The following is a 20967-nucleotide window of genomic DNA, read 5'->3' as shown; positions in this document are numbered from 1 at the left end:
AGCAGAATGCTTAAATGGGGATGCAGGTTGACCATTGTGACAATGAGATGTACAGGTTATTGTGTTGAAAATGAATTTACAATATCAGGCAGGGGTCGAGGAGGGAAGAGTTGGAGAGGTGGGGAGGGAAAGGACGGTAGGGGAAAAACAAAGTAGGAGGTAACAATGCTGTATAGGAAATGTATTCATTACCTAGTCCTGTAACTCTGAGCCCTCTGTACAGTATTTTTACAATAAAAATATATTTAAAAAATCTCTGCCTGCTGTAGATTTCCAGTGCTGATCTCAGAATTGCATTATCTGCCTATTCTGGCTGTGGTTAGGTCCACCTGCCCAATGGATCAGTAATCTTCAAGGCATCTTGGTCCTGCAGTGGGACTTGAATTATCCAGTGGTGGTTGGAACCAGGCCAAGGACAGGACAAAACCACTTTCAGGACATGGTTTCATCATTGCCCATGCAACTAGGATTGCAAGCAAAATTTCTCTGAATTTTACTCCAGAAAACCGTCAGTGAACCAAAAGGCAAGTCCACCAAATACCTCACTCCTCCCCCCCATTTCCTCCTTTCTCCCTCCCTGGGAAAGTATAAAATAATTTTGCAGGTTTTGATACACACACAAAATGCCCACCATCTCCCCTGGTAAACTTGGTTTCAAGTCACTAAGTCATGTCAACGGATAATGCTGCATTCATTATTCTGGACAACATCGTCAGGTTGTTTGATGCTTTAATTTTTTGTTGTTGTTGTTGATGTTGTTAGGGGGGCCTGAACTCTGGGTCTGGGTGCTGTCCTTGAGCTGTTCAGCTCCAGGCTAGCGTATTACCACTTTAGCCACAGTGCCACTTCCAGGTTTTTTCTGCTTATGTGGCGCTGAGGAATTGAACCCAGGACCTCATGCATGCAAGACAAGCACTCTACCACTGCGTCTTCTTCCAGCCCTAATGATTTAATTCTTTAAAATTTCTTTTTGTCAGTCATGGCCTTGAATTCAGGGCTTCGGAATTAATATATCCCAGAGTTCTTCAGCTCAAGGGGAGCCCTTTCCCAATTGAGCCACAGTTGCACTTCCTGTTTGGAGATAAGTGATTCACAGACTTTCATGCCAGGATTTGCTTTGAACAGGTGAATTTTTAAATTATATTTCTTCTAGGTATTTATTGGTACATTACAGTTTTTCTGGAATTTAAAGCTTTCTGTAAACCTTTGTCTTCAAGTAATCCAACAGCATTAAATATTACATTTCAAAGCTATCTTTTAGCATATCCATTTTGAAATTATTATCTTAAGATAAAATTCCAAGTCTTTGTAGAAACAACCCATTAAAGTCCAAATGGGAAATATGCTAATTTCAGCAGCCTTGACTCTCCTTCCTCTTTTTTTTCTCTCCAGTATCTTTTCTTATTTTGGAACGAGTGTCTTGGACTGTCCAACCATTCAAAAGGAAGCTTATTCCATTAATTTAATAGGAAAGGAATCCAGCCTGCCTGCATCTCAAGGCAACTTTGAGTATAATGTTAAACTAATAATTCATGTCACTGGATTTTCAGTCATTTCGATAATTTTTGTGTCACCACTCATTAAAGAGGTTCCAAAAAGCAAGAATCAAAAATCATGTTCTGCTTTCTAAGAATGTTTGAAAAGCTAGTAATTCAACAAGACACATTGTATTCTTCCAAGATTCCATGGTGAAGAATTTCTCTTTTATCATAGCCCTTATCACTGACCCCTTCCCTTCAAACTTGTAGCTTTGTTCAGTTTTCTTGTTCCAGCTTTCATTTTGGTATTAGCCTCAGTAGTATCCTTGGAGTATTTGCAATGAAATTCCATTTATTGTTAGAGAGCTCAATTCATATTGTCAAAGGCAGACTCATGAGCATATGATAAAGCATAAACTATTGAGTGTCATTAACATGATCATATGCAATAATTCCATAAATTAATATAAGTACCACATAAATGTGCATGTTCATGTACTTTTTAAAATACAAAGTAGTTGCATATCTATGTCATAAAATCATTCAGATCACTGGTAGAAGAGATTAAGCTAAAACTTTTATTTATATCATCCCCAATATTTTTGTCTAATTTTCTTTTCTTTCACCTTATGGCCTGATTTTCCTAGTAATAAGTTAAAAGTTGATATCCTTGGATTTTAGTCCCCTCTGAGTAACCTCTTTTCTTTCCACCACTAGTTAGTCCCTCATGATAAATACCTGAGGAATAACGTCCTATTATGCCTGCAAGAGGAGTACCCAAGTCGACTGTCTGTGCCTACTATTGCCTTGCTTTGTTTGGGAATGTGGTAGCAGAGACAGGAGTGTCAGGGGTCAGGTGGCTGGAACCATGGTGTTAAGAATTATGGGTAGTAAAATGAGTAGCAGAGAAAGGGAGTACCAGGGAAAGGGTAATTGTGCCTGTAATTGCTGAGTTGCAGTGGCAGGAAATTGGGAAGCAGCAACAGCTTTGCAGGGGTTGGGGTAGATAATACAGGTATCCAGAACAATTTAGCAGTGACAAGGAAACATAGACAAAGTGAAAGATAAAAGTTATGAGGCATTGTGTGAATTCTTTGTCTACCCATTCTAAAAACATGGAGGAGGGTTATTTTAAATTAAAATTACAGAAGAAAATTTAAGGTCTTGGTGCTAACAAATCTGTCCAGGTGTTATTACATCACACAGAAAATTCAAAATGGTTTTTCTTCAGGAATACAGAGATCAAAGGTATTATAATTCTTATTTCAAAATGCAAATTAAGGGGGAAAATTAGTCAGGAGATAAAATTCATATTGAATGTTAATATTTAAGAGGAAAAGAAGATCCTAGATGGCAGACTAAAGAAAAAGCAGTATCAGAGCATTATATGTTCAATAATAATTAAGAAATTTTATTGAAAAATTGAGCTGGAATGTTCACATCAGCAAAGGCAAGCAATCAGAGCGTACCACCAACAAAGAAACACCATAATGTATATCTCAGAAAAAGGAACCAAGTTCCTTATCCTTGATTTCAATGACACACATTACCCCCTTACACACACACACACACACACACACACACACGAATGTATGCAACAGCTCAATCTACTCACATCCATTCAACATGAATCAAAGATCTTCCTGTAATATTTGAAACTTTAAAAGTTTGAAGTTTTACTCTGAAAACATTACAGGATGGAATAGGAGAATTCGTAGTTCTCCTTGTCACAGGCCGAAATTTTCTTAATAGAGACCCAGAACTACAAAAATAATCAAAGACAAATGGGACAAATGGGATTGCATAAAATTGCAGAGCTTCTGCATGGCAAAAGACATAGCTAGCAAGATCACTAGAAAGCCCATGGATTGGGAGAAGATCTGCACTAGCCATAAAACGGACAAGGGTCTCATATCTAAAATATACCTGGAACTCAAAAAATGAAATCTCTCAACAACATATCTTCAAAGGTACAAATGCCCATTAAATAAGTGGGCTAAAGACTTAAAGAGAAACTTCTCTGAAGAGGAAAGAAGGGTGGCCAATAAACACATGAAGAAATGCTCAACCTATCTAGCCATAAAAGAATTGCAAATAAAAACAACATTGGGGTACCACCTCACACCAGTTAGAATGGCTATAATCAAGAACTCTAATAACCACAGATGCTCGAGGGGATGTGGACAGAAGGCAACCTTACTACATTTTTGGTGGGAGTATAAACTTGTTCAACCACTGTGGAAAGTGGTATGGAGGTTCCTCAAAAGGCTCCACATAGAGCTCCCCTATGACCCAGTGATCCCACTTTTGGGCATTTACCCACATGATCACAAACAAGACCATACTAAAGCACACCTATGTTTATTGCAGAATTATTTACCGTAGCTATGGTATGGGACCAACCCAGATGCCCTTCAGTAGATGAATGGATCAACAAAATGTGGTATATATACACAATGGAATTCTAGCCCTCCATCAGAAAGAATGACATTGCCCCATTTGTGAGGAAATCGAAAGAACTGGAAACAATTATGTTAAGTGAAGTAAGCCAGACACAAAGAAAGATAGTTCCCATGGTTTCCCTTATTTGCAATAACTAGTATATATCTGAGTCAAGCATAAAAGGTCAAATAAATTGATGCTAGGGCAATGAACCCCAAGATAAGTATTCAATTTTTTTTCTTTAATGCAGTTGTTTCTATCATATTTATAAGATGATTTCTATATTGCTTTTTATGTCCCTTCCACTGCTTTCACTGTATTTGAAGTTGGTACAATTTGTGGAGGAGAAGGGCAAAAACAAATTGTTTAACTAGGGATACTGGTGGACACATAGCAACCGTGAGATATACAAGTAATTATGTCGAAAAATGAAATTTACAACTTTGGTGGGAGGAGGAGAGGTTTGGCCATCTACTTTCCAGCTGTTCTATAGGTGTAGAAGCAAAACGTAAAACAAAGCAATACAAACCAGTTCTTACTATAAATAATTTTTCTTTGAACATCTTAAAAATCAATTCTGGACAACATGAAATAAAAAAATCCCTAAGTTTAAAACATTCTTCTAGACAAATTAAAGAAATACTAAGAACAAGTATTTTAAGGATAATTTCAGAGAGATTGAACTCAGTGCCTGGGTTCTGTGTCCGAGATTTATTACTCGAGATTAGTGCTGCCACTTTGAGCAACAGTGCCACAGAAAAGTCTCACCAATTTTTCTCTCCAGAATGGCTTTGAACTAGGATCTAGAGGTTTCAGCCCTCTGAGTTACTATGATTATAGGCCTGAGCCCCTTGCACCTGGCTAGAATAATTGCTTACCTGAGACAGAATCCAGTTATTATTAAATGTCAATCATGTTTAACTTTGTAAAATAAAGTTAACTGAAATGCCTTCCATTATAAATAAGGAATTAAATGTGTAGGTGGGTTAACATGTTCTTACCAAAAGCTACATATTTTCCTTTTTTTTTTCTTCCAAAATTGTTTGCTTTCCAGAATCATACCTTATCTTTCCTTGCTGGTTTCTTTAGTTTATTTCATACATGTCCACAGCTCCTTCAACTATCAATTCTTATGTGAAGACCTTGCAAATATCTATTTTTAGTCCAAACACCTTGTATGCACCTCTCATCCATATAGTCAACTGACATAAAAACTTGTGAAACAGTAATCATCTCTTATCATTACTGGATATTAAAGTGTAAGTAAAATTTAAGAAAATAAAGAATAACATAGATAAATATAACATGATTTTAATAGTAATGCTAAACATAAATACAACGTCGATTATTTTTCCGAACAATTTAATAAAAACTTCAAGGAAAAGAAATCAACTTTTTTGAGTGCTGATATTATGGTTTAAACTTAGGATCTTACATTCTCACTTAGGCTTTTTCCCTTAAAGGTGGTGCTCTGTATTTGAACGACAGCTCCCCTTACAACTTTATTTGGGGGATTATATAGAGATAAGAATCTCATGGAATAAAAATCATTTGTGCCCTATCTTGGGGTTAATTTCACATAACATCCTCTTATATGGTTATATGGTACCATGTACTAGTTACTCCAAGTAAGATTAACCATGGGACTTATGGTTATATGAGCCTGGCTTATTTCACTTAATACAATGTTTCTGTATCTTTCCTAGCAAATGGGGCGATGTCATTCTCTCTGATGGAGGCATAGAATTCCATTGTGTGTATGTGTGTGTGTGTGTGTGTGTGTGTGTGTGTGTGTGTGTGTGTGTGTGTTTGTATCACATTTTCCTGATCCATTCATCTACTGAGGGATATCTGGGTTGGTTCTATATCTTAGCTATGGTAAATAACGCTGCAATAAACATAATTGTAACCGTAGCTTAGTATGGTCTTGTGTGTGATCATTAGGGTAAATGCCCAAAAATGGGGACCGCTGGATCATAGGGGAGCACTAAGTGAGGTCTTAGAAAACATTATATCAAGTGAAGTAAGCCAAAAGCAAAGAAAAATTGGTCCTATGGTTTCCCATATTTGCAATAAATATTATATGTCTAGGACAAGCATAAAAGTTCAAAAGCTATGTACATAGGACAAGAACCGATGCTGTTAAGCGAAATGAACCCCAAGATAGGGTTTATAATCTACCATGTGTTTTGTTTTCTTTTTATGTTCCTCCCTCATTGTTTAACCCTTGTTTTCACTGTATTTAGGGTCGGTGCCTTGCATCTTGTATACACCCTTCTCTAGCTTGGGGAGGGGAAGGGAAAAAACAAAATAGATAAATAGTGATATAGGCTGACCCATTGTATCAATGAGATGCACAAGACACTGTGTTGAAAATGGATATTTGCAATATAGGCGGGGAAGAGGGGAAGGGAATAGAGGGGAATGTAGTTGTGGACGTTGGAAGGGAGGGGAGGGGAAAAACAAATGAGGAGGTAACAATGTTTGATAGAAAATGTACTCAATAACTTGCTCATGTAACTATAACCCCTCTACACAGCATTTTTACAATGAAAAACTCTTAAATCAGAAGGTGTGCCGGTCATTGTTGGCTCACGCCTCTAATCCTAGCTACTCAGGATGCTGAGATCTGAGGATCACGGTTCAAAGACAGCCCGAGAAAGAAAATCCGTGAGACTCTTATCTCCAATAAAACTACTAGAAAACCGATACTGGTACTGTTGCTCAAGCGGTAGAGCACTCGCCTTGAGCTGAAGAGTGCAGGGACAGCGCCTATGCCCAGAGTTCAAGCCCCACGACCGACAAAAAAAAAAAAAAACAGAATGTGTCATGTACACCAAGTATAGTAGCCCCATCTGTAATCCCAGCTGATTGGAAAGCAGAAATGACAAGGATCTTGGTCTGAGGCCAGGCCAAAGAAATAATTGCCAAGACAGCCATCTCAACAAATGAGCTGCCCACAGTGTTTCACATCTGTAATCCTAGCTAATTATGCTTTGAGGCATAGGTAGCAAAGTCTCAGTCAATCTAAGATCCGACCAAGGCAAAAGTTCAAGACCTCAAGTAAATAAAATAGACTAGAAGTATGGCAAAAGTAGTTGATATGCTTGGTGCTATACAGACAAAGTCCTGTCTACCAAGCAGAGAACCCCTGAATAGAACCCTAGTAATATTCCTTTCTTCCACCACAAAGACTAAATAACTTTGTCGTATTTGAACATCTAATTTCAAGGCCACTGACATATGAGAGTGGTGATATTATCTTAAAAATTAGGTATTCAAAAGAGACAAAGCTCTTTAGGTTTTGAAAAAATAGAAAAAGTAGGAAAATGCATGTGATTTTTGTTAGCTCCATAATTCTTGAAAACATAAAATGTACTCAAGTGTTTAATATATATCCATATGTGTGCATATATCCATGTATGTATATATATATATATATATGTGTATGTATATAATCATATATATAGATAGATACATATATATATGTATGGTTCATCTCTTTTCTGTGTAGCAAATGGTACAAATGAATCTGTACAATCACTACTCAAAGGCATGAATAGACAAAGTGAATGAGCAGAGAACTCATACCCAGGAATCTATGGTTAGCACATAACCTTGAAAATCTTTTACATCAGTGTGCATGTATCAGTTACTGCAGTACAGGGACAATACGATGGCAATGAGATACCAGGCAGATGAAATGAGAAATGAGAGATACAAATGGTACAATATTCTTTCTGATGGGTAAGTAGAATTTCCAATGTGTGTGTGTGTGTGTGTGTGTGTGTGTGTGTGTGTGTATTACATTTACTTGATTCATTTCTCTCTTGAGGAGTATCTGGGCTGATTCAGTAAGCATGGTTGTGCTGATACCATTACTATATCCTGGTTTATAAGCTTTCGGATAAATGCCCAGGAGTAGAGTTGCTGGAAGTGGGTATTCAAAAGAGGAGTGAAGTGGGAAAAGATAGAAGATTGAATAGAAGAAAAGGGGGAAAATGCAGAGGAATCCAGTAAATATCCTACAAAATTAAGAAGAGTGAAGGAAGACGTGTATAGGGGAGGGATGGATGAAAATTTTGCAAGGGTTGGCATTGATCAAGGTATATTGTATGCATAAACTGCTTTGTTTAATGATAACTGCTTGCTGCTTAAAATAATAGTTAAAAAATCATGTCCCTAAAATGTTATGCAATTAGAAGCAAAGCATGAGAATCTGCTCAGATAACCTCTAGGGTCAATAAATCGTTTTTGGTTAGGGTAAGTTTTAGAACACTAATGATACATATCATCTGAAGAAAATTAAATCATTTCCAGCTATTTAAAATAATCATTTTTGAAGATATGGCTCAAGTGGCAGAGTACTACTTAGTGAGCAAAGCTGTCAGATAATGAATTCAAGTCTCAATCTCGAACAAAACTAAAAACAATCAGTATAATTCAGGCACTTTCCTGGGCACATGTAGCTCATGCATTAATCCTACCTTAAATCAGAAGGCAGAGATCTGGGGATTTCAGTTCAATGTCAGCTTAGATAGGAACGTCTGTGAGACTCTCATCTCCAATTCACTGTCAAAGAAAGCTGGAAGTGGACTCATGGCTCCGTTGGTAGAATGCTAGCCTACAGCTAAAAGCTCAGGGGCAGAACCCAAGCCTTGAGTTCAAGCCTTAGAATAGTGCATATACATACGCAAAGAAAGTAAGTCACTCAATTTCTCAACCTTCCATTTCCCTAATTCTAACTCTAATCTTGGACAGATCCCTAAGAGTAATCTTGATAATAATAGTAACCCAATCCTAAAATTAATGGAAAATTCTCGAGTTTACACACATTCTAACAGATACTAATTGTCTTTGAAATAATTTGCAGTTTGCTCCAAATCCTACAGATTCCCTGACTTGGACTCTGAAATCATTCCTATTATGAATCATTAACGTTAAATCTTCATATCATGAAAACTATCACAGTTTCCACTGATCTTAACGTTTACTGAACTCCTATATCTCCAAAAAGAAGTTGCAGGTTTTTTAAAATCTACTTTAGTACCTAACGTTAACTATATATAAACCTTACTAGTAATCTAACTCTAACTTTAACCCTATTCAAAAGTGAATAGGAAACTTAGGAAAACTCTGTAGTTTTTGTTAAATTTCAAACTTATTTTACTTGAAAATGTTAGTAGAAAACTTTTACCGTAAAGCTTACCCTTCCCTAAGCCTAAGTCTAACCTGAACTAGAACAGTAACCCTAACCCTACAACTAATAGCCTTTGGATTCTAAAAGCCATACAAATACATTAGTTTTTATTCATCCTAACTTTGATTCAACTCATCTTTCTAAAAATAGTTTGTAGTTTTACACAGTATCTTGCCATTTTTGTAACCCGAACCCTAACTGGAATATTCAGGCTAACCCTCACACTAATCATACCCTAATCTTAATATTATTAGCAGTTATTAATAATATTAATAATATTAGCAGTTATTCGAAGATTTACTTTCAGTTTGACCCTAAACTTTCCATTTCCCTAAGGCTAACTCTAACTCCAGCTGGAACTGAAACCTAACTTTCACTTTAATGATAGTCCAATTCTAATGTTTAAGAAAAAGACACTAGTTTTTAATAATTCTAATGGATACTCCAGTTTGCAATCTGAAATGCGTTTCAATTTGTCCTAATTCCACAAATTTTCTGACTCTACCTCTGAAGTTATCTTATTTCCTAACATGAAGTATTATATTATTTGTCCTCAAATTCTCTTATCAGGAAAAATACTGTAGTTTCCAATGATCCTACCTTTTCCTGAACCCCTGTACCCTGAACAATTTCAGATTTACTTACCATCTAATCCATTACTTAACACTAACTCTCAAGCTAAACCTGGCTGGAAAACTCCCATTAATCATTACTAGAATGATCACTGAGAAATAAATATTATGATAATGCTCTAGTTACTATTCAATCTCACATTTTTGCTCCTAGTAGATAGTGAAAACTGAAATTTTTGGGGGGTCAGGCATGGGGCTTGAACTCTGGGCTTGGGCGCTATCTCTCAGCTCTTAAGCTCAAGGCGAGCCTTCTACTGCTTGAGCCACAGCTCCACTTCCAGGTTTAGGGGTGTTTAATTGGAGATAAAGGGTTCTCATGCACTTTGCTGCCAAGGGTGGCATCCAACTGCAGTCCTCATATCTCAGTCTCCTGAGCGGATAAAATGACAGGCATTGAGAAATATGTTTTGCTGGGTGCCAGTAGCTCATGGCTGTCATCCTAGGTACTCAGGAGGTGAGATCTGAGGATCACGGTTCAAAGCTAGACTGGGCAGGAAAGATCCTGAGACTCTTATCTCCAACAAACCACCAGAAAACTGGAAGGGGTGCTGTGGCTCGAGTAGTAGAGTACTTGCCTTGAGCTGAAGAGCTCCGGGACAGCACTCAGGCCCAGCATTCAAGCCCACAATCGAAAAAAAGAAAGAAAGTAAAACATTTTCGCTGCAAAAATATGGAATTGTGTGTGGAAGGGTGCTGTGATTGAGAGACCAGGTGCTGGCCTCACTTTACAGACATTTCAAAGAACTCCCCAAGTTTGCACCAGTTTGAAGCCACAGTAGAATGGATGGTGCCTTACCAAGGACTCAAGTGGTAAGGCATATGGCAGGCAGGGAGTGGGCAAATGGGTGCAGGGGTGGGATTGTTTTGTCTGTATTCTCCCTAATGAAGGATGGATTTGGATGCTTGGTGTCAAAGTCTGAAGTAAAAGTTTACAAGAAATTTGTGGCCTAATGAATTGGGTTTCCTCTGGGTATATGAAGATGGATGAAGTCTGGCGCCTTCGGTGGCTCATAACTGTCATCCTAGCTGCTCATAAAGCTGAGATATAAAGACCACGGTTCAAAGACAGCTTGGGTAGGAAAGTTTGTGGGTCTTGATATCCAATGAGCTAACAGAAAACAGGAAAGGGCACTGTGGCTCAAATTGTAGAGTGCTCAACTTCAGCTGAAGAGCTGAAGGACAGCGCCCTGGCCCAGAGTTCTAACCCCATGACCAGTAATAAACAAAGAGGTTGGCTGAGTTTTTCACATTGCAGTGTGTACGGTAGGAAATTCCATGCTGGGTTATGAGACATTCTAGATATGAGAGGCTCAATGTTGTGTCTACAGTTAGTCTGAGTATGATAGTGCCATCTTCTCACGGGTTGGATGTGATCCTAATAGAGGGAGTTCAGGGTTTGTTCTCAGGGACTGCTAAGGGCTTGGAATATCCGTGTGTTTGTGTGTGTGTGTGTGAGTGTGTGTGTGTATGTGTGTGTGTGTGTGTGTGTGTAATTTTCCCTCGTCTTTTTCTGTCCCCTTCCTGCTTGCTGGTCTGCCTATTTCTGACCTCAGATGGTGCCCCTCCTTCACACAGACCTTGCCTTTAGCCCCCTATCAGGGTCTACAATGAGTCCTAAATTGCCACAGGCCTGTTTTCCAACTTTTCTCTGGGGCACACGTCTGGCTGTCCCAATATTTGGCCGCCTCAAGGGGATTCTGGGTCAGCAATGCTAGCTGGCATAGGGTCTCCTCAGCCTGAGAGGGAGGGCCTCAGTCATGCGATGTCCTATCCTTCTCCTCAGCTGGGCCTCTGACTGCACATCCCTCTCAGCAGGCTGGCAGTGGAGTGGGAAATGGGGGATTGCTGGTGGCTCTGGCCACCTCGAGCTTGACAGCTCGCTGAAGGCTGCCCAAGCAAGGAGGATATAGGGCTACATGGGAAGTGAGGCCAAGGTGGCTTGGAAGTATAGATCAGTATCTAGGAATTGTAAATGTACTTTATCACAGGACAGCCTACCTTACGGCCCCAGCTTGGCCTCTCAGGTCCTTCTAGACTATTCCAGATGCTCAGAATACAGAGGCACAGACTTTAGATTCCAGGGCCAGGGAACTGGGGGATGAGAGACTGGTATGGCCAATACCTCATTGTTTTGTGGTATTAGTGTTGACCTGGCTATGCACCCCTTTGTGTACTTTCACTTCTTAACCCAGTGTTGGCCACACACGGGCCACTTGTGGTAGTACTGTGGAAGTGGCAGGAGTGGAAGTGAGGTCTAGGATGACAAAATCAGGATTTATGGCCTTTGCTGGGGGCAAAGGATGTCTTTTAAAAAAATCTTAGATCTGGAACTCAGGGCCTAGGGAATGTCCCTGAACTTCCTTTGGTCAAAGCTAACATTCTACCACTTGAACCAGAGCTCACCTTTCAACTTTTTTTAGTAGTTTAGTGGAGATAAGACTCTCATGGACTTTCTTGCCTGTTCTGGCTTCAAGCTGCCATCCTAAGATCTTGAGTAGCTAGGATTGCTGGTATAAGCCACTGGCATCTGTTAAGGATATTAGTGTGTGTGTGTGTGTGTGTGTTTGTGTGTTTGTGTGTGTGTTTACCGGGACATGAATTCAGAGCCTAGGTGCTATCCTTTAGCATGTTTTCACAAGGTTGGTGCTGTACCACTTGAACTACAGTAGCTCTGCTTCCTAGCTTTTTGGTGATTCATTGGACATAAGAGTGTGCCCAGGCTAGCTTTTAATTTTGATTGATCCTCAAGTCTCAGGCTTGAGTAGCTAGGATGACAGGCATTAGCCACCGGCGCCCAGTTGATAATGGCCTTTCTCCACAGTGGACAGGGATTTCCTGAAAACTTTCCTTATTTTTTCTGTGCCAGTACCGGGGCTTGAACTCAGGGTCTGTGTGGAGCACATGGGCAGCAAAGATGGCACTGGGAGGAGGTTGAGTGGGCAGAGCCTAACTTACTGTAGAGCACATGGGCAGCCAAGATGGCGCTGGGAGAGAGTAGAGTGGGCAGAGCCCAATTTACTGTAGAGCACATGGGCAGTCATGATGGCGCTGGGAGAGAGTAGAGTGGGCAGAGCCCAATTGATCTTCCGATCAGTGCGTAACCAGCCCGTGAAGGCTCATGTGCATGATAGGGTGTGACCTTGACAGTGATTGGTTCCTCTTCTTCCCTTGCCATGCCACCCACCCTTTTTTGCTTTAAAAAGGGCTGCTCTCTGTTAATAAAGGAGTTTTCTACCTGCTGGATTTGGCTCACCGCTGTGTCTCATTGTCTCCTGGGCTTAGGGAGGCTGGGGAATGGGCGAGCGCCACACTTACCTTTCCTTGGACCCCGTCTGTCTTTCGTGGGGCAGACGAAGACCGAACAGGTCTGGGCTCTGGTCTCTTAATTTTTCCCTCAAGGCTGGTACTCTACCACTTGAGCCACAGCTCCATTTCTGGATTTTGGTAGTTTATTGGCCAGAAGAGTGTCACTAACTTTCCTCCGCTGAACTGGCTTTGACCAACGATCTTTGATCTCAGACTTCTGAATAGCTAGGATTTACGGGGGTTGAGCCACTGGAGGGATTGGGTAGAAGCTTTTCTTAAGCAAAAGTTCTTCCTTGCATTTGCCCTGACAGCTCCATGGTAAGGGGGCCTGAGGGTCAGGAGCTGTGAAAAATAGGCTTCCAGCCACAAAATTGGCCGGGGTCTTTGGTAAAAAGTCAAAGTAATCTTCCCCTGAGCCCCATTCTGGGACCCCAAACTCTACCCTACCTGTGACTCAAGTACAAACCTTGACCCAGCCTTCAGTGTTCTGCTAGACTTGTCTGAGGCCACAGAACCTTCATTCCACCCACACCACCTGCTCTACACCACCCCTCAGGACCTTTGCGCATGCTCTGTACCTTCTGCCTGAGGCCCTCTGTTCCACATCTTAGAACTCCTGTGGAATTTTGGCACTGGTCATATCACCTCCTGGAGCAAGTCTTTCCTTCCCTTCTCTTACTTTTTTTTTAATACTGAGTTGCTAGAGATTGAACTTGTGTAGGCTGACTGTCAAATGCTCTATCTTGGTGTGTGTGTGTGTGTGTGTGTGTGTGTGTGTGTGTGTGTGTCTGTGTCTGTGTGTTTGTGTGTGTGTGTGTGTGTGTGTGTGCCAGTCCTGGGGTTTGAATTCATGGCCTGGATGTTATGCCTCAGTTGTTATGCTCAAGGCTAGCATTCTACTACTTGTACTACAGCTCTGTTTTTTTTTTTTTTTTGGTGTTTAATTGGATAAGAGTCTCATATAGACTTTCCTGCCTGCACAAGCTTACAGTTATTATCTTCAGATCTCAACTTCCTCAGTGCTATTATTACAGGGGTGAGCCACCAGCACCTTCCCTCTACCTCTTACCTATAACCTCGGCCCTCCTCTGAGTCCCAGAAGAGAATGTCTCACCAAGCTCACATTTATTTTTGCCAGTGTTGTGGCTTGAACTCAGGGTCTAGGCATGTACCTGAGAAGCTTTGTCTCGAGGCTACATTCTATCACTTAAGCCACAGTGACACTTTTGGTTTTTTCTGTTTATGTGGTACTGAGGAATCCAACCCAGGGCTTCATGCTTGCTTGGTAAGCACTCTACCACTTAGTCACATTCACAGCCCAAGGCTTACTTCTAACGGGAACTATGAGGGTGGGATTTATTGGCATACTCTTTTCAGCACAGAAATCGCTGGTCATTTCATATCTTTGCCAGGAATTGGGACCAGAGTGAGATTCGGCAAGGAGGAATGATGAATGAGTGATTTTGCCACCAGACCCCAGAGATCTAGGCTCAAGTCCTACAGAGGGATATTTAATATGGAGCCAGAACCTTTCACAACTCCTACAGCCTAGGAAGATGTCCCAATTGGACATCTCAGCCAGAACATAATGAACCCGTTGCATATACCAGCCAAGGCAAGCCTTCTGGGCTTCAGTTATTAAATGGCAGAGAAGGATGCTTTGTTCAAGCTACTGGCTCAGACTTAGTACTCTCTGAGGGCTTGTCCCAGCTTTCCCAGGTTGGTGGTCTGGTTATGGGCAACCTGCTGAATGCATATCATCCGTACATCATCCATATATACACAGAGACATTTGGTTACTGCCTTCTTATTTTCTTTGCAGGTCTCAGTTTGAAATATGAGACTAGGCCCTATCCCTGATCTCCTCTTTCTTTCTCAAGAGTAGCGCTCTGCCCTTGAGCCACAGCCCCAAACCATGGGGATATTTTCCTGTGATCTCTTAGAAATAAGAGTGTTGCAGACTTTCCTGCCCTGTCTGAATTCAAATTGGCATTCTCTCCATCTCAGCCTCCTGAGGAGCAAGGATTACATACAGGAGCCACTGACACCTGGCTTTCTTTTCTTCTTGTTGTTCTTTCTTTTAATTGTGACAATCTGAAATCTTCAATGTCATTCCAATGGTTTGCATTCGAAGTAAACTTCTGAGGCCTGGAGTTCGAATCCCAGGACTGCCACACACAAATGGAGGGAGATCCTGAAAAACTCATTCCTATTTACATGAGTGCTAATAGAATATTATAAAAGTAATTAAATTTGCAGTTAATTCATGATTCCTTTTTAGAAAGCCACACAAAAATCATTGTATTTATATCTTCCCTTCTAGCACTATGTTATGATTCCCCTAATGGCAGGATATTGATTAAATTTTAATTATTGCTTTTATAAGTATTCAACCATGATACTTCATTAAATGGAGACATAACTTAATAATTAATTATTGGTAACTTTATATATAAAATTTAATAATATCCTCACATTCTCTCTCTCTCCATATATATATATATGTATATATATACATCAATCTACACACACACACACACACACACACACACACACACACACACATGTATATAGTGCACTACTGTGGCTTGATAACAAGTAACAGGTCGTCAGAACTTCCAGGTAGCTCAGTTTGCCAGAGGTTGGTGTGCTAAGACTTTGACCCCATTTATGGATTGGACATTTTATACCATGAATTGAAATCCCAGCATTGCCAAAAATTTATTCATGTAGTAAGCAGCCACTTTTCACACATTTTTTCCTGAAAAAAATGTCCTGGATCTCAGTATGATGTATAATTCATTTGCAAATTATCCTGTATGATAGGCTGTAATAAATGAAATGTTATATGTGTAATAATACTAAATGAATAAGGGTAATAAACATCAAACTCACTAAACTCATGTGTGTATTTTTTACAGTGCTGGGGCTTCAATTCAGGCCCTGGGAATTGGTCTGAATTTCTTGTCTTTAAGGACAGTGAGCTTCCCCTTCACCCACAGTGCCAGAAAGATACCAAGATGCTGAGTTCAAATCCAAAACAAAAGTTAAAATGAATACCTACACTGAATGCAATATGGAGCCAATATATGTATGTAAATATAAATCATATACTTAAAATGTACACAAATAGGAAGTTTTCTAGTGGTGGGGATCGATTTCAGGCCTAAGGAACAGACTTGAATTTCTTGACTTCAAGAAAGCAAGCTTCCCCTTCCTACACAGTGCAACAGAGTTACCCAGACCATGAGTTGCAATCCCAGTCCTGGCAGAAAAAAATGGCATCTCTATGCTATATGACAACCAATTCTTAGGTATTTCATTATTTCTCCCTTTAATGAATGTAATTTTTTAAACGCTTCATAAAGTATTGATTAAAATTAATCAGTATCATAGAATATAATTGTATATAATTTTATCCTAGAATCATTCAAGAACTGCCCATTCAATCATGACATACATCACATTTTATTGGTATTTATATGGATAAAAATGAGTTAGGATCTCCTGCCATTTGGAGGTGGCGGGACCAGGATTCAAATTGTGGGCTCCAGCATCCACCACTTGAACCCGAAGATAGGGAACTCACCGGTCTGTCCAAGAAAATCAGCAAGACCAATGATTAAGCAGCCACCAGTGGCTCTCAGCAGTCCTCCATGATACTTACAAGGCTGTGAAAGGAGATTCATGGTCAAAGTCACCCTAGTCTGGAAAGTACTTGAGAACCCTCTCCAACATCAGTATCAACAAAGCCAGAAGTAGAGCCATGTGGCTCCAATGGTAGAGGGGTAGCTTTGAGCAAAAGCAGTTCATGGACTGTGCCTAGAACCTGAGTTCAATGTCCAGGACTGGCAACAAACAGACATACACAACAATCTGTGCAGCCATCCGGCTGTCTGTTGGTTGACACCACTACCAGCAGTTGAGTGGTAAGCAAGAATCTCAAGGCGAATTTGGAGTACAATAGGAAATTTATGACCTAGTCAGTGAGTGGGAGATTACCGGATTTTCCAGAGCCTGGGAATGTGGCCAGCCCATCTTTCCCATCCCAGCGCTCAGATGTCTGAAACAACAAGACTCTGAGACAGAGCTGCGGGCAACAAACTACTGCCAGAACACCAGCAGAAGAATCCTCCTGTCAGACCTTCAACATTCAAGAAAACAAAGAATACAAAAAAGGGAAGGATCCCAAAGACAAACACCACTGGGGAGGGTGATTCAATGGAGGGTCTGGCCAAAGGTGATGCCTACTACAGGCCTCCCCTGCCTTTGGACACAGTCACAGCCATCAGGTTCCAGAGTGTCAAGGGTCCCGATACCACCAAGAATCTGCAGAGGTGCTACCAACATGTGGTGCCTTCCCTGTACTGCAGCAAAAGAAGAAACCAAGTGCTCTGTGCCAAGATCCAACCACTGAAACAGGAAAAGACAGACCTGCAGGACTGACAAGAGAAAGAGAAGGAGAAGGTAGCCCAAGTGCACAAAGCACCAAAAACAGAGCTAGACATCCACAAGCTACCCATACAGAGGTTGGTTTCAGCAGAAAGTGATTTACAATCTGCACAAGCCCACATGCAGCTCATGGCATATGACAGAGAAATGGAGCACGAAGCTCTAACCAGCTGCCTACAGGCCGCAGAGCAGCGCATGGGGGAGCTGGAGATGGTGGTTTCTGTGGTTACTACTTATAGAAGGAGACTGAAATGTTGTTTGAACACTTGTAACACTTGAGCTCAAGGAAAAGCCCAGTAGTGTCTATGACCTGGAGCAAGTGAACACAGAGTTTTAGGAGAAGCTGGAAGCACTCTGGACATAGAGGAGCAACAGGAAGAACAGAGTCTGCAAGTTCCAACAAGTGCTGGACAGGTGTGAGGTACTAAAGAGACTTCAGGACAACCTGAGCTGAATGGTGACTGCAGCAAATCTGGAGACAGACACCTTCTCGCAGAACCTGAGCATTGAGAGGTCCGAGCAGAAGGAGTAGGTCTGTTGGCTGACCGAGCAGGCAAACCAACTGACCGAGGAGAAGGAGTAAGGATGGAGGTAGGTGCTGCACCTAGAGAATAGCTGGGGGGAATGAGAAGGAAGCTGGCAGAGCCATGGACCCCCGAGGGTCCATCTCAGGAGGAGCACCAACTGCTGCCTCACGCCTACCGCAAGCAGATGGGGTTGAAATATCTGGAGGAACAACTTCATATCTAGGTCCAGGAAAACCAGAGACTCCATCTCCAGATTGGGGAGCAGCAGGAGCAACTGGGAAGACTAGAGAATAAAACCAAGGACCAGCAGGAGATCCCCGAGACCCCACGATGTGCATGTGTTTGCAACCCACAGCTGGAGGAACAGTTGGTCTTGATGCGGGATGCTCGCCACAGGGTGAGCAGTGAGCAGGAGGATCTCTCCAGCATCGTTGGACTCAGAGCAGCAGGTGAAGAAACATCTGCGGGAACAGCTGGACTGCTCAGAGGAGAAGATAGAGGAATGGAAAGAGGTGGCTGAGAGAGAGCCAAGCGATTCGGGAGATGCAGGAGCAGCAGGAGCAGTCTCTGGCCTAGCTGCAGGAGCTCAGAGCCACCTGTGAGCATCACATCACTTCAAATGAGCAGCTGTGCTCCAAGTAGTAGGTCCTGCAGTAGCACCTGCAGAAGCTGACCCAGCTGTTGGAGCAGCTGAAACATTTGCAGGGTCCGACCAACTGGGGCACTAGGTGGTGCCCCTAAAGTGGCAGCACAGTTTCAAGTACCTGGAAGTGACCAGTCTACAGAGGAAGCACCTGCAGGCCCAGCTGAGGTTCCTGGCTTTCCCTGTGGAAGGGGAAGCTGTGAACCCTGGAAAAGCAAAATCTGAGGAAGCGACTCTCCTCAATGTGCCCATGGCAGAGGATGGAGATGTCCCCCAAACTGAGAGAGATGTGGCTCTGTTAGCACTCTCAGAGGCTGAGATCCACAGGGGGAATCTCCTGCCGGTCTGCTTCAGGCACTCCCCCTTTCTGGACAGCTCAGTGCCAGATAGAGCCAGAGCCACAGGTCCCCCGCCCCGTGATCTGCCACCACAACATGTGAGAGAATGGGAAGTGGGACATGTGGGCATCCGAGAAAATAATCTGCTTCATCCACAACCTGCCTGATGAGGTGGACTTCCCGAGTCCTGCAGATGAGCTCCACCATTGATGCAACCAGCTGTCGGCACATATCCGCACTGCCCAGGAATCCCTCCTGGCATTTAAAGGACAGATGCTCATTCTGGATCAGCTGTGTCAGGAGAAAGCCGAGTGCATGTGCCAGCTGTCCCAGGAGAAGATGAAGAGTAGATAGCTGCAAGAGCTGCTCTCACTCGTACACAGGGCTCCAGATGCTGACACAGGCTGGGCTCCCCACCAGTGCAGCTGCTTCAGAGGCCTCAGGCTCATGGGTGGTCAAGATGAGGTAGGCACAGAAAGGTTTTGAAGAATTGCAACTTCAGGATAGTGTGGAAACTGCAAGAGGAGAAGTCAGGGTTCCATGCCCCATGCAGGAATAGCCCACAGAGCATGTCCTGGGGCAGATCCCCACATCCAGAACTACCACAGCAGGTGCACTCAGGCTTGCAGTGCTCCATCCCTTTTTCCTGTAGACTGATGGGGATGATGACTCCCTATGTGACATGCTGAGTCCCAAAATCCTCAACAGCCGCCAGAACTAGGTGGCCAGGTGGGCTTCTCTAGGCCTCCATCTGCCTGGTGATGGAAGGGTAAACTGTGGGCCGAGTAGAGCAGAGGCTGCTGGGAGGAGCCCCAAATTCCAGGGACATCTAATGGCCCATTGGTGGCCAAGGAACAGGCCCATCTTGTGTTTATCACAAAGCATACATTGTTTCCAAAGGGAAAATAAAGCCTCAACAAAGATTTGTTCTTCCAGTTATCGGGCTTGAACTCAGGGCCTGGCCACTGTCCTTGAGCTCTATTTGACAAAAACTGGTGGTCTACAAGTTGAGCCCCACCTACCCTTCCAGGTTTTCATTGTGGAATCGAACCCAGGGCTTCAGGCTTGCTAGGTGACCACTCTATCACTGAGCTACATTCTCATCTAGGATGATCCCCTATCCCTAAACCCATATGGCCAATCCTCAGATAAATAGGAATTAGGGGTTAGGATGAATATGAAGCACAAGTCTGGCTCACGCGGAAATACTTCCCTGCCCCCTCTTCGACACCCTTACTTTAAGTTTCTCTTTTAGTATTGAGGGATGATAGAGGGAGAGGGACGTCTGAGAGAAGAGTACCAAGAACAGTGACCTCCTGAGTCCCACAGTCTCCCCAACACAAGTGGTCCTACAGATTCCTGTCTTACCTGATGCAATGTTTTGTCTACACTGTCCCCTACCCCTGCAAGGCTCAGAATGAAATAAATGTCAGCACTGGCCTCAGCCCACACCCAGGGTAGAAGCTCCTAGTCCCAAACTGACTTCCACCTCTGACTTCCCCGAGTTAGGCTGGACCCACCACTCACCATTTTGTTGGTGTCAATGATCTCATGGATGGATTTCAGGAAGAAGGTCTATGACAAAGAGCAGAAGCAGCAGTGTGAGCATGGAGGAAGGATCCAGGGCAATTAGTCTGGGATCTTCCTCCTTGGAGCCTTCCCGTCAAGCCAGAGCCATCTTGACCCAAAGCACGGCCAAGGCCACGGGTTGGACAAGATAGAGGAGCATGGGATTAAAGGAGGTACTGCTTTATCTTGGTGCAGTTGAAATTTCCAATATTTGGCCCATGCCAATCCCAAAGCCAACATGCAATGCCTCTCCTTGTTGTTGTTTTCCATGAGCGCTGTCCCTGAGCTCTTTTTCTCAAGGCTTGCACTCTACCACTTGAGCACAGGGACACTTCTTGTTTTCTGATGGTTCTTCGAGGATAAGAGTCTCACACACTTTC

Source organism: Dipodomys spectabilis, unplaced genomic scaffold (genome assembly GCF_019054845.1).
Source record: "Dipodomys spectabilis isolate Male_0828 unplaced genomic scaffold, ASM1905484v1 ptg000057l, whole genome shotgun sequence".
NCBI classification, from domain to species: domain Eukaryota; kingdom Metazoa; phylum Chordata; class Mammalia; order Rodentia; family Heteromyidae; genus Dipodomys; species Dipodomys spectabilis.
Note: the sequence above shows the minus strand (reverse complement) of the source record.